Genomic DNA, 12100 nt, shown 5'->3' with positions numbered 1-12100 from the left:
TGTGATGATGTTAAAGGTAGAGCTTATATAAGGGTGAAACAATTCTTAATATATCTTTCAATGAGGTGAAGGGTGGAATGTAAAGGACATAAATTGCAGGGGGTACCAGGGGATGGCAGTGGTGACCTGTGTGGAGACCATGAACTGCTCAGTGCCAGCCAGAACCAATTCCAGCTGGCTCCAAAACAGATGTAAACACCCTGTCTCATGCCAAAATTTAAGCCCATGGTGCTCTGGCTCAGACACACTGTTGGAAACGGGTGCGCTCTTTGAAGGAGGTCCATGCTGAAAGGGCTTTCTTCTGAGGGGACTGCAGCTGGTGGATGAGCCATGCTGGAGCAAGGAAACGCCTGAAGGCAGTGCAGTGACTGGGTGACCCATGCTGGGGAAGGTACACCACTGAAAAGACAGCGGTCTAAACCTTTGGCTCTCCCTGCACTCTAGCAAATATTGTACCTTTATTGTTCCATAAGAATGTGTATTTGGTCTCAGCAGAGCTGTCTCACCTCAGCCTGGGGATTGCTGAGGGTTTTATGGGTTCCTTCCTTCAGGAAGCTGCAAAACAAATGTTCTTGGATTACATGTTCATGATTTGAAAGTGGAAATTTTGGAAAGAAGGTCCTAAGGTGCCTCTTTCCTTGAATAAAAGGTTTTACCATTTTCCCATGAAACCCGATATGCAGCTTTATGATTATGCATTTGGTCACCTGCCTAGTAGGAGGGAACAGAAAGGTGACACAGCCACAAAAGCAAATACCTCCTCATCTCGATGGGTGTTGTTAAAGGAACCTTGATTGTTTTGACAGCTTGAGTTTGAGTGTCAGGTGAGAAGGAGGTTTGGGGATCGATTCCTTGAGACCTACCCTTGCACATTTCCCCTGTGCCAGGTATGTTCCACAGTGGGCGTCTGTGCATGTAGGGGTGTGTGGGGAGCTCAGGTGCCTGGCTCTGCTGTCACTGGGTTGCTGGGACTTGTGTCTCTGCACTGTGCCCTCTGGGGCTAGGGTCTGCTGGTGGTGGAGAGACCAAAGGGGTTGGGGTGGGCTCAGGCCCTGCTGCTCCGCCATAGGGGTGAGCAAGCCCCTGCTGCTGCAGTGCTATGGGATTACTCGGGGCCCCCAGCTGTAGCCCTGGGGCTGTGGGGCCAGGGTAGTGGTGGGAGGGGGTAGCTGGGTTGAAGGGGGCTGCTGGAGGAGATGGTTGGAGCAGGATAGGCCATCATCCCTGAGTGCCTGTCCTGTGCAGGGTGCCCTGGGCTCAGAGCATTTGGTGCTGCCTGGGGAATTGGTCCCCGAGGCTGGCAGGGCTGGTAGGGAGGCCGGTGGTTTGGGCACAGCACCGAGGGGCTGAGCCTTCCCTGACCGGGGGGGCAGACACCCGGGTTGTGTGGCATGTGAAATACCCCCCGGCACCCCTGGGGGCTGTGGCCGGAGCTCGGGGGCTGGTGGCCGGCGGGGAGGGGGCAACGCGGGTCTCCTCTGAGGGCTGGCTGCCCTCTGGTGCCCGCAGGGGAAAGTGCCGAGTGGCTTTGTTGTCCCAGGGAGGGTTCGTGTCCCCGAAGTGCAGGTGGCTGCAGCCCACCTGCGTGTGCTTCACCTTTGTTCACAGGAGAAGTCGGTGCATGAGGTCTAGAGAGCCTGAACAGCAAGCTGGGTCTGAACCAAGGGCAGCTCCCACCATGGGCGTAACAGATCATTCTGAATGCTGCTGCCCTTGTTCAGCCCAACTCTCCCTTGGCTGCAACTGAAGCTTAGAGGTTGGCCCTGAGGTCAGTACCTAGAGTTAGGGGAGATGATTCCCCAGCAGAGAGACTCCAGCAGCTGCCTGTGACTTAGGAGCAAAGGCCAAGTACAGCTGTGCAGAGTGGGTCTGAAATACAAAGTACATCTTAAAAACAGAACAGCAAGGAAATTCTCATTTGTTTGGCTGTGATAGGCTAACATCTATTAGTTCTGTCCAGAATTACTAAAAATACTTGTACTGCATCCCTCTGCCACATTTTGTTCACGGCCGTCTTTTGGAAGTTTTAATTTGAAAAAGAGTAACAGTTTTATCTGCAACAGGCAGAATATTGCCCGTTTGTACACTGGGAACACCCAAGTCACTTTGTCAGTGACTCAGGCTCTCAGCATTCTAGGCAATGTTTAGATGCAAAATCCGCATATGCAGTGTTCATAACTTAAGGGTCTGGAAAAAACAAATACTGAATGCTACCACTTAACATGCTCATTGTATATGCCCTCCAGTTTCTGTTAAAGCTGAAAATAGTTGCCATCTCCTCTTCCGTCAATTCAAACTCAAACACCTAACAAGAAAAACAGCTGGAAATCACCTCTCTGAACAAATCAGAGACTGTAAGCAAAAAATCCTCTTGCCTGAGGACTTGGAAAGGGTGAGAAAGGGTCGCTGCTTGCTCTGCAGGGGGAAGGCATGCCATCCCTGAAGGGCACCACCCAGCTCACTCGTAATCACTCACCCTGAAGTTCTCCACAATGCACTGTGGTGTGACAGACTTGGGAACCGCAATCAGATTTCTCTGGATCTGGAAGCAAAGGAGAACCTGCAAGAACAGAAAACTGGATAATTCCTCCTGCTCTGAAGGAAGCAGAGCCTGTTCCAACAGCTATTTTCCCTAAGCTATATCCACTTCTGCAGGGTTGCATTTCAAATCATTCCTGTCCCTGCAGCCCAGGTAGCACTTCCTGAAGAGTAAAGAGGGAAATGGTGGAGCCTCACATGGAAGACCTCCTTTCCCATCCAGTGTTGGGACAATCAAGTCTTTTCCATCCCACCTGGATTTTTATGAAGGTTTCATTCTCTGCAATAGGACTTGAGATGGGAAGACTAAAGCATGACAGCATCTGAAGATGGGTCAAGAAAATGTTTCTTGTTGATGGTCAGAGGGCCCTTATAAGCATGCATTGCAGGCCACATAGTAAACAAACTTGCGTTGCTCTTTATCACCACAGTTGACAGGGAATGAAGAGCCAGCTGTCCTTTACATTGTCATTAGCTGTCCTTTATGCTGTGTTACAGGAAGGGGTACCCACTGTCTGGCACCTAGGTCCCTGTGCTGGGGTTTTGTTGTGCTCGGCTGCAATCTCTTTAATCTTAGGGTCATCCAGAAGGGAGAGATCCTCTGGCTTAACCTTACACAGAGGAAAGATAGCAACAGAAATCTGTATTTAGGTGAATGATTAACAGTGCACTTACTCTCTCAGTGCTTCAAGCATAATCCATACCAGCTCCCTCACAAATTGCAAGGCAGCCTTACCATGGCCTGTCAGGAAAGCCAAGCAGACTGTATGCTGTCACAGCAATCCCTTTGGACTGACGATATTTGATCAGCTTCTCCTGGGTAAGGTACAGATGACATTTGATCTGCCAACACAAGAGTAGAGAGATTGATAGCAATACAACTGCTGTAACTCACTCTAGGGATTATCCTCTAATGCACTTACAGTTCAATTTTTGCCCTAATGTGCCCATCTTTGCAAAGCGTTACTCAGCCTTAGTTTTGTAGAGCACCTACTTTTACAGTAAGTCTTCTTGCATCTCTGGGTCTTTGCTCTGGGGAAAGAGCATTTCATAAGGCTCATTTTTGGGTTCTTTGGCCCTGAGAAGGCACGTTCTGAAGTGCTTCTCTGAGATTTCTAAGCAGTAGTTTAGCAAATATTGCAAACCCCAGTGCCTTGTATATTCAGTAATAATGTGGAGTGGGACTAGAAGGACATGCTGCATTGGCTCTGTTCTCTCTTCTTCTCTGGTCTTGTCATAAAAGCCCCTTTCTTGTGAGTTTGTGTGAAGGGGTTCTAGAGATATCTGTAGTTTTGGATGGAGATGCATTTTCTTCTTTTAGCCTGCTCTTTTTTTTTTGGTAACTACATGCAGAGAAAGTGTTAAAGTATCCTTAGGACTGATAAGATCTGGAGACTAGTACTCTTAGTGAACCTGCAGGAACTACTGAATTCAGAACTCTAAGAGACGTCTGAATCTGTACAAGGCCACTTGAAGAAATAAGCATCTACAGCAGGTTATGTAGCTACTGCATACAAGAGGGCAGTGGCTGCTACATGCAGACACAGCCTAGGTGATTTTTTGTATGTGTGTATACACACACTTTGTTTTTATTTTATATAAATAAAAAAGTCTTCGGGGCAGATACCAGGAAGCCACTGGTGTGGCAATACATGCTCTGCTTCTGCATATACAGTTAAAACTGACCTCCCATTTCCAACTGGGTGACTGAGTGAATTGTGCATGCATGTGTGAGAAGAAATGCATGTTTTGTGTGAACAGTTATCTGCTATTAATAACAGATTGATGCTATTACTAATAACAGAACAAGTAAGGTATTTTAAGACATTATGGTGGTAATTTGTGTACCACAGCTTCATCCCCTGTCAGGATACAGGAGATCTACAACATCCTTATGTGTACCCAGAAATAGTCATAGGGTGTTAACATGCTGTTATTTACTTTGTTCTCCCTTTTTCCATCTCCTCATTCAACTGTGATACATCTTTATAATCCCTGGAAACTGTTCACCTGCAGTCACTTTGCAGCTTACCTATTTGCAGGCTTGTGCTTCAGTCCTGGCTTGTTCAAGATTCTTTCAATCTGCTCATGGTTAAAGTTGGAGATTCCAGTGGCTTTTACCAGACCAGCACCCACCAGCTCTTCCATGCACTAACAGAAAGAGGAGCAAAGTCACCATCCAGTACACAAGACAGGGCCTGAAGATGTTCTTCATGGTATGGCTTGTTTCCCTTCATGGGAAGGGAAAGGCAACTGTTTGGACTTGCACAGTTTGTCTTTTGGGGAAGAACTGTGCACTGGTGTATTTGTGCCATGTCTTTCATCTCACCCAAGCACAAAGGCTCATTTCTTGAGATGGTAGAAACACCAAGTTAGTTACATGTGGAAAATAATTATAATTATGTGCTATCAAGCCAGCACTGGAGCACTGTACCCCAGGCTGTAGGCAAGATCACAATCTAAAATATCTTTATTCCTGCAAAGTGTATTTGAACAGTTTAAGAACTGTGGTAAAAACAGTTCTGTGGTTATTACAGTCAAGCAGTCAGGTCTGCAGCTCCAGTGAAGATTATCAGCTTGACTAAGCATGTATGTTTTGAAAAGCTACATTGTACACAATAAGATAAATACATAAGAACTTTGTGACTGCTGAAGGTAATGAAAGCATGGAAAAGAATGCCAAAGACAGAAAACATGATTCTCCCACTGTGGCTGAACTTGCCTCCCACGTACGTAGAATACCTGTGTCGCTGGGTATTGATGTGCTTTTGTCATCTGTGGGAAACAGCTCTTCCCCTACCTGTCAGGGACAAAGAAAATGCTTGAAACACTTTGTTGGGAAGTTAATACCGAGACAACCGAGGACCGTGATAGCTTTAACTTCTAGTACAGAAAATATTAATACTTGTCTACATTGGTCATGCAGGTTTATGGCATTTTGCCAGCAGTGATTCCTAGTAGGAGGGACAGGTATATCTCCTGGACCCAGTGGAGTGGTGACTCACTAAAACACATGCAGATAAACAAGTCATACCACTTGTGGAACAAAGCAGAACGAACAGGCTTGCTGTACTCCTCTATCATGCCTATTAAGGGACAACAAGAACTGTTTTTTTTTTTTAAGATTTGTTTTTTTGAAGAGTATAAGGACCTGTTTAGGTCCAAAGGACATTTAAGTTTGGTCTAGGGTGAGCCACATCTGCTGAACAATGTATTATGTACTCACACAGGTCTCCTGCGAGGGGAGCCTCAGTTTAAGTTGGTGGTACTAGGAAAGTCAGAATATCTCGGATATATGAGAACAGAGCTAGATCCCCACATCTCCATATTGCTCTACACCTAGTGTGTTGTGCAGATGTCAGAGTATTATGCCACGACACTTCTACTCAAGGGCTTTGTTCACATAAAACTAACCAGGACAGCTTTGAAAGTATGATAAACAGTTGATAAGCTCAAAAGCAACAGATAGGATGAAGGTCTTAGCCTGTCTATAGCAGAATGGAAGAGCTAAGACTAGAAATAGACTGAGACATCAGCTCTTTTGATGTACATGAAGTATGAAACTTGGATGTCAAAGTCTCATCTTTTGAAATCCAAGGTCTGTGGAACAACACTAAGGCTCCTGCAGCAAAGGTCAGCTCAATCTGTACTGTATTAAGGACTCAGTGATTAAAGACAGAAATGGAAAATGGAAGCATTTTCCTTTTCTCTGTGATTCTGTAACATGCAGATGAAAGAATTTCTGTCAGGCAGCAAAGTACAGCCTTTCCCACAAAGTAGGAGGCTAAGTCATTGGCAGATGAGTATACTTTGGATTTGTAGAAGACAAGGCAAAAAAAGCAAAAAGCAGCACAACTCACGCTTGCAGCTGGGAGGCCTGAACTTAGTGCTAGGCCTACATCTCTGGTATCAAAAGGGCAGAGGACGCTGTGCAAGCAGCAGTCTCAGGGGCAGAGATCAAGAGCCTGGCTCACGTGGCCAGAGTAAAGCTGAATGAGCAGCACCGGAGCAGTGCTGGTACACACAACAGGCACGTGGTCTTTCTGGGCTGGAGCAGTGGCAGTGCTGCAAGCGTTACTGGCAGTTCTGAGGAGCTCTCCCAGGTGGGAAAGCCAAGGGCATTGCTGTTACTGTACCTTGAACCCAAGAGGCCAGTGCATGAGGTAAAGATCCAGGTAATCCAGTTTCAGGTTGGCAAGAGTCTTCTGGCAGGCTCCCTTCACCAGAGGTTTGTCATAAAATGTGCACCATAGCTAGAGACAAAAAGCCAAGGCACACCGTGACCTCCTGGGTTAAAGCTCTCGTAATCCTTCTGTCCTGTTCTTGAGAGGAGAGTACCTGTCTGCTTCAGAAGGCGATGTGGAACGAGGCCATCCTAGCGCCCTTCAGACGGGGCTTGCTCTCTGAGCAGGACTGGCCTGTGATACCAAGGGCAGCATGTGCTGTGGTAGCCTATGTGATCAAACAGGGTTGTAAACTGGAAAACTAATCATGTTCCATTAGTCAAGACATGTAAAAGCCATTTATTACAGTCAGACATGGGTTAAAGAACTCGTTTTAAGTTAATCATTTCAGTGGTGAGCCAAATACAGGATTTCCTGCATAAAGAGGGGAAAAAACCCAGCACGCTTTCTGGGACCATTTGAGCTTAATACATATTTTGAACAGTCCCATGAAAATGGAGGATGTGGAACATATCTTAGATAACTCTACAAGATAAAGTGACAAAAAGAAGCTTCCATCAGTATTGACCTGAACTGTGTTCTGAATGACTCCATGCTATTGCACACAGCCTTTCCCCACCACTCTGAATTTCCTCCTAGGAGCATGTCCTACACAAAACAGGCCTTCCCCGGGATCCTAGGTCATCAGATCCTTACCTTACTGACGATGAAGAGGTCCTCTCATTTCACAACGCCTTCCTTGATTTTCTGCTGGATCCCCTCCCCACTTCACTCTCACGCTGGTACACGTAAGCACGGTCCAAGTGGCGGTACCCAGCGTCGATGGCAGCCATCACTGCAGCTGTTACTTGCCCAGCTGGCGACTGAAAAAAGAAGGTTAAGATCCCAAATCAAAGCATAAAGGCCATTTCCTAGTTATCGAGAGACTACAGAAACACATGCAAAGGGGCTTTAAGAAGAGTTCTTCCATGCAGTGTTCTTAAAGGTATATTCATCTCCCGAATGCAGGCTCCTGGGCTTGAAGCCAGCCTGCAGCCGTTTCTCCATAGCCCCGCTCCCAGGCAGGCGCAGCCCAACAGCCAGGAGAGCAGGGTCCCCAACGCCAGGACGGCTCTCCAGAGCTGGACCAGGGGAACCGAATTTCGTGCCAGGGAGCTCTGCAGTGCCTCTTGCCCAGCGCTTGCCTTGCTTCCCAGCGCTCTTTCTGAGAAGAGAAACAGCAAAGGCCCAGCTGGGAAAATCTTAGTTTGATGGAGGTGGTCTACACCTCAGTCATGTTTGATAGCAGTGGTCTACACCTCAGTCATCCATATCACCATGGAGCGCTGTACCACGGTCTGCCCGGGCTCCTCCCCGGGCACATCCCACCTCTCATTTGAAGGTTCCCCCTCTGAAGGAAGCAGCTGATATGAGAGATGTGCGTTTCCATGTGTTTCTATGCCCTGAAAGGGCACGTAAGAGCTGCGCGCAAAGAAACGTTTGCATACCTTGTTCAGACAAATGCCGTAATGTTTGTTTTCAGGCATTGTACAGATCACTGTCTGATTTTGCAGTCATCATAACAGTGGTGCAAATCTCTCTGTCAGACCTTGCTCGAAACGTGAATTCTCTTCTAAAGCCGTATCTAATTACCAGGTGATGCAAGGTGACCTCACCCCGGGTTTCAGTCGCCCAGCGCAGAGGCAGCGGGCCAGCCGAGGGCCAGCCGAGGGCCCCGCGGCAGCGCCACACCGGCCCTCGCTGCGGGGCGGGCTGGGGAGCGGCCGGGAGAGGGGCCCGGGAGGCGGCTGCAGCCGCGGGAGCCCGGCGGGTGGGGATCCGCACTCGGGGTGCGGGACGGGGGGAAGGAGCCGCCTCTCACGGCCCGGGGAGGCCCAAGCGTCGCCTCTCCCCCGCGGCGGGAGACGGGGAGAAGCTGGGGGGAAACAGCTCGAAAGCGGCGCGGGGCTGCGGGAGGGCAGCCCGGGCCGGGATGTCGGTGGCGCCGGCAGCGCTGCGCTCGGGCCCGGGGCGGCGGCGGGGCCGGGTCCCTGAGCCGGGCCGGGTCCCTCCCACACTCCCTCCCCGAGGCGGGGTCCGTCAGGGCGGCCCCGAGCGCCCCGCGTCCCCCCGCCGCCCAGCCGGGAGGAGATGGCACCGGGACCGGGTGCGGACCCAGCCCGCCGCGGCCGCCCCCTCCGGGAGCGAGCGGCCGCGGCCACCACCGAGGTCCCCATGACCTCCCATGTGCCCAGGCCGCGATGTTCAGCTGCGCGCCCGCCGCCGCGGCCCCGCAGGGAAATCCCGCCGAGCGGCGCCCCGGGGCCCGCCCAGCCCCTTTCACAGCAGCCGGGCCCGCCCCGCCCCGGGGCCCGCCCGCGGAGAGCCGCCGCCTCACCGCAGCCGCCCCCCGTTACGCTGAGCCGGGGTGGGTTGGTGCTGGTTCTTCCCGTGTCCTCGGAGCTGCTCTCTCTGCGGTTGTGGGCAGTGAGCCTCGGGCTGAGGAAGGGCTCTGAGCCCTTTGGCTGGAGCGGCGTGCCCCCAGGACAGTGATGGTGGCCCAGGCTCTTGAAGAGCTCTCGTGGTGCGGGTGGGCTATGTGAATTTGGGAGCTTTCAGCCTTCAGTTTCCCTGCGAAGGCGGGATGCATGTAGCCTATGCTTCTGATAACAGGAGAGGAAAAGTGAGCTGTTTTGTAGGAGTAATTTAGAAAACAGAGATTTTAAAGAACAGTGTTATTTTAATGTTGGGAGAAGTGTCTTAACTTTTTTTTTAAGTTGTAGAAGAATAGCGAGTTTTTAATGAGTGTCGTGATGATCACATTGCTCCTCTATTTTCAGGGAAGTGCAGACCATATTTCAGAGTAAAATATAGAAATGTGGAAATAAATGGTAGGTGGTCCATAATTTCACATTACAAACTGGCTTTGAAATTTTGCAGATAAGAGTATGCTGTGTTGTTGAAGCAGTTGCAGCACAGTGGAAAACAAAAAAAAAACCTACCTGCAGGATCAAGTAGATGATCCAGGATGTTATGTAAAGGCCACTTGGGAAGCTTTGCTGCTTGCTCATGCTTGGAAAATTTATTCAAGTGCCAGCATTAGTTGGGAGTGTAACGGTGCATTTTTCTCTCCCACAGCAGATGCCCGGCTGCTTTGTAGCTTTAAACTTTTTGCTCTGCTTACCTGAGGGCAGACAAGGTAGTTGGTTGTCTCTTTAATCTTTCTCCTGTTTTGTGTCAGCACCATCACATCAGCCACCCTCAGCAGGATGTGATGTTTCAGTTGTATCACAAAACAGTTACATAATGCAGTGTTTGCCTTTTACTGTTTTCTGGATTCCTTCTCTGTAAATCTGCTCTGAGTATGTTCAGACTCTTGGGGTTTCATTCTGGCATCAGTGAAATCAGTGGAAAGATTGTGATTAGCCTGACCCTGTTCCACAGTTCTGTTGACAGTATTAAAAGCAAGCTGTTTGCACAAGAGGCCTGCTGCCATCCCAGTCGAGGGGTTTTCACACTTCCTTTTTTCCTTCCTACTGTCCCTCCATCAGTTCAGGGAAACAGACACCGGCCCTCTGCAGAGCTTTAGGAAAGCTCCCTGTGCCAGCCATGGCTTTGTGTCTGGTGGGCATTCCTGCTGGGTGCTGCTGATGGAGGGCGAGGGACCGGAGCTAAGGTTAACAGAGGTGCAGAGTTGGCGCACAGAGTGAGTGCTGTTGGGAAGGTGGACTACGTGGTGTTAGCTGGGCCCGAAGAGAACAGGTTTCCATGCCTGACCTCTGTCTTGGTCTTAATTATTAGCAGAAGTCACATGGAGACTTGTCCTGACAAAGACTGTCTCCTTCCACAGAAGTCATCCTGTTTTGAAACATCAGAATGATCACCTGCACTGTTAGTAGGCTGTCCCCTTTTTGCTGATGACTGCTAAATTTTATGCAATATGCACTTCACAAATTTTTTTTTGCAAAATAACATGTTGAGCCATGCCTGTGATTTGTTTTTTCGGGGCAGCCTGAAGACCAGCTGAAGTACCAGTTTGCCTCTTCTCTCCTTTGTATTTCCTGGATGCTTGAGTTAGTGATGGTGTGCTGACAGTTTATTAATATCACCAGTGTTGTCTTTGACTCTGGATGTTGTAGGTCTCGGTGTAGGACCTGCCAGAATCAATCAGATTTTGTACTGGAACAGCACCAAGGTGAACTGGTGCCATCAGAGACTCGTGTTCTGCAAGTCTGTGAAAGCTTGCAAAGCCCGGCTGTTTGGCCAGTAAGGTGGGATCTCTTACGAGAAGGAGGAGAAGACCCCGCAATATTTGGTCTCATTCTTCTGAGCGTGTCTTTTTGGGGAGAGGTTTCAGAGCCTTGTGTTCTTGTGGCAAGGAGCTGGGTAGGGTGCGATGACCGATAATGAGACTTGGTGGAGAGCATGGCTGAGAAATGCAATTTGCCCTTCCTCTCATTTTCTTCTGCGATTTTTGTGTTGCTTCCTCTGCGACCGCGTGTTCTCCTGTGAAGGTGGGTGCTTGGTTTTCCCCAATGGTTTCTTGAATGAGAGCTGCCGTGGTCTTTTAACAGAGGATTTTGGGCAGAAGGTTTGCATTTTGCTTTGCTGTTTGCGCCTGTTGGTGTGAGACTTTGCCCAGATCATGCCAAGACACGGGAGCTGTCAGTTCTTTCTCTCTCCTGCAGGCGTGGCTGGGGTTGTCAGATGATGGTAGGGCCTCTGGGAAAGAAGTATACTGAAAGAGGATGTTTATCTTGTTAAATGGAGCGCATCGGTTCAACTTCCAGATGCTCATTAAGGCAGGAATGCAGATAGGAGGATAGAGGTTTAATCCAACTCTAAGACCTTGGCCTCTTTCTTGCATTGAGTTCAGATCAAGCCAGGAGCATACTCTGAGGTAGCACCACCATCTCTGTGTCTTCTCAAGAGTTTTGTTGAAGGCTTTAGTCTTTGGTAATTCTGGTATTTGGCTACTAATCTGGTGAGCTGGTAAAACTGTGTATTTAAAATGAAACTCCAGAGACGAAACTGTGAGCACATACCCTCTCTCTCTGTGGCAGATCCAGGTCAGTTTGCCTGCCCTAAGCGGGCAGCTCCTGTCTTCTCATCCCCGACACCTAAGCCAGATTCAGCAAGATGATGTGGCTAAACCCCTCTGATGTCTCTTTTTTTTTTTTGGGCTTGTCAGATGATGGTAGGGCCTGTGGGAAAGAAGTACCACATACGTCACTGGATGACAGCTAGCCTGGGAAATATTGCAAACCGTGTGCGTGATAAAATGCCCAAGGGTTCCTTGCATGAGGTGAGGAACTGTGTGTGTGAGGAAGGGTCTGAGTTGATCTGTGTGCAAGGTTTTGCACTAAAGCTGGATGCTTATTGTAGTGCCTTTCAGGTTT

General features: G+C 49.1%; 1 pseudogene across 1 annotated transcript; it reads right to left on the bottom strand.

The window, feature by feature from the left end:
* Positions 1-2179: 2179 nt before the first annotated feature.
* On the bottom strand, positions 2180-9772 carry LOC309589713 (aldo-keto reductase family 1 member B1-like; annotated as a pseudogene). The gene is made up of 9 exons: positions 9704-9772; positions 7419-7585; positions 6675-6791; positions 5261-5338; positions 4571-4689; positions 3274-3385; positions 3069-3149; positions 2477-2560; positions 2180-2305 (listed from the first exon to the last, which is right to left on the bottom strand). The product of its transcript is annotated as an aldo-keto reductase family 1 member B1-like (transcript).
* Positions 9773-12100: the final 2328 nt, after the last annotated feature.

Source organism: Platalea leucorodia (genome assembly GCF_965183815.1).
Source record: "Platalea leucorodia genome assembly, chromosome: 4".
NCBI lineage: Eukaryota > Metazoa > Chordata > Aves > Pelecaniformes > Threskiornithidae > Platalea > Platalea leucorodia.
This window is presented reverse-complemented; position numbering and strand designations above follow the sequence as displayed.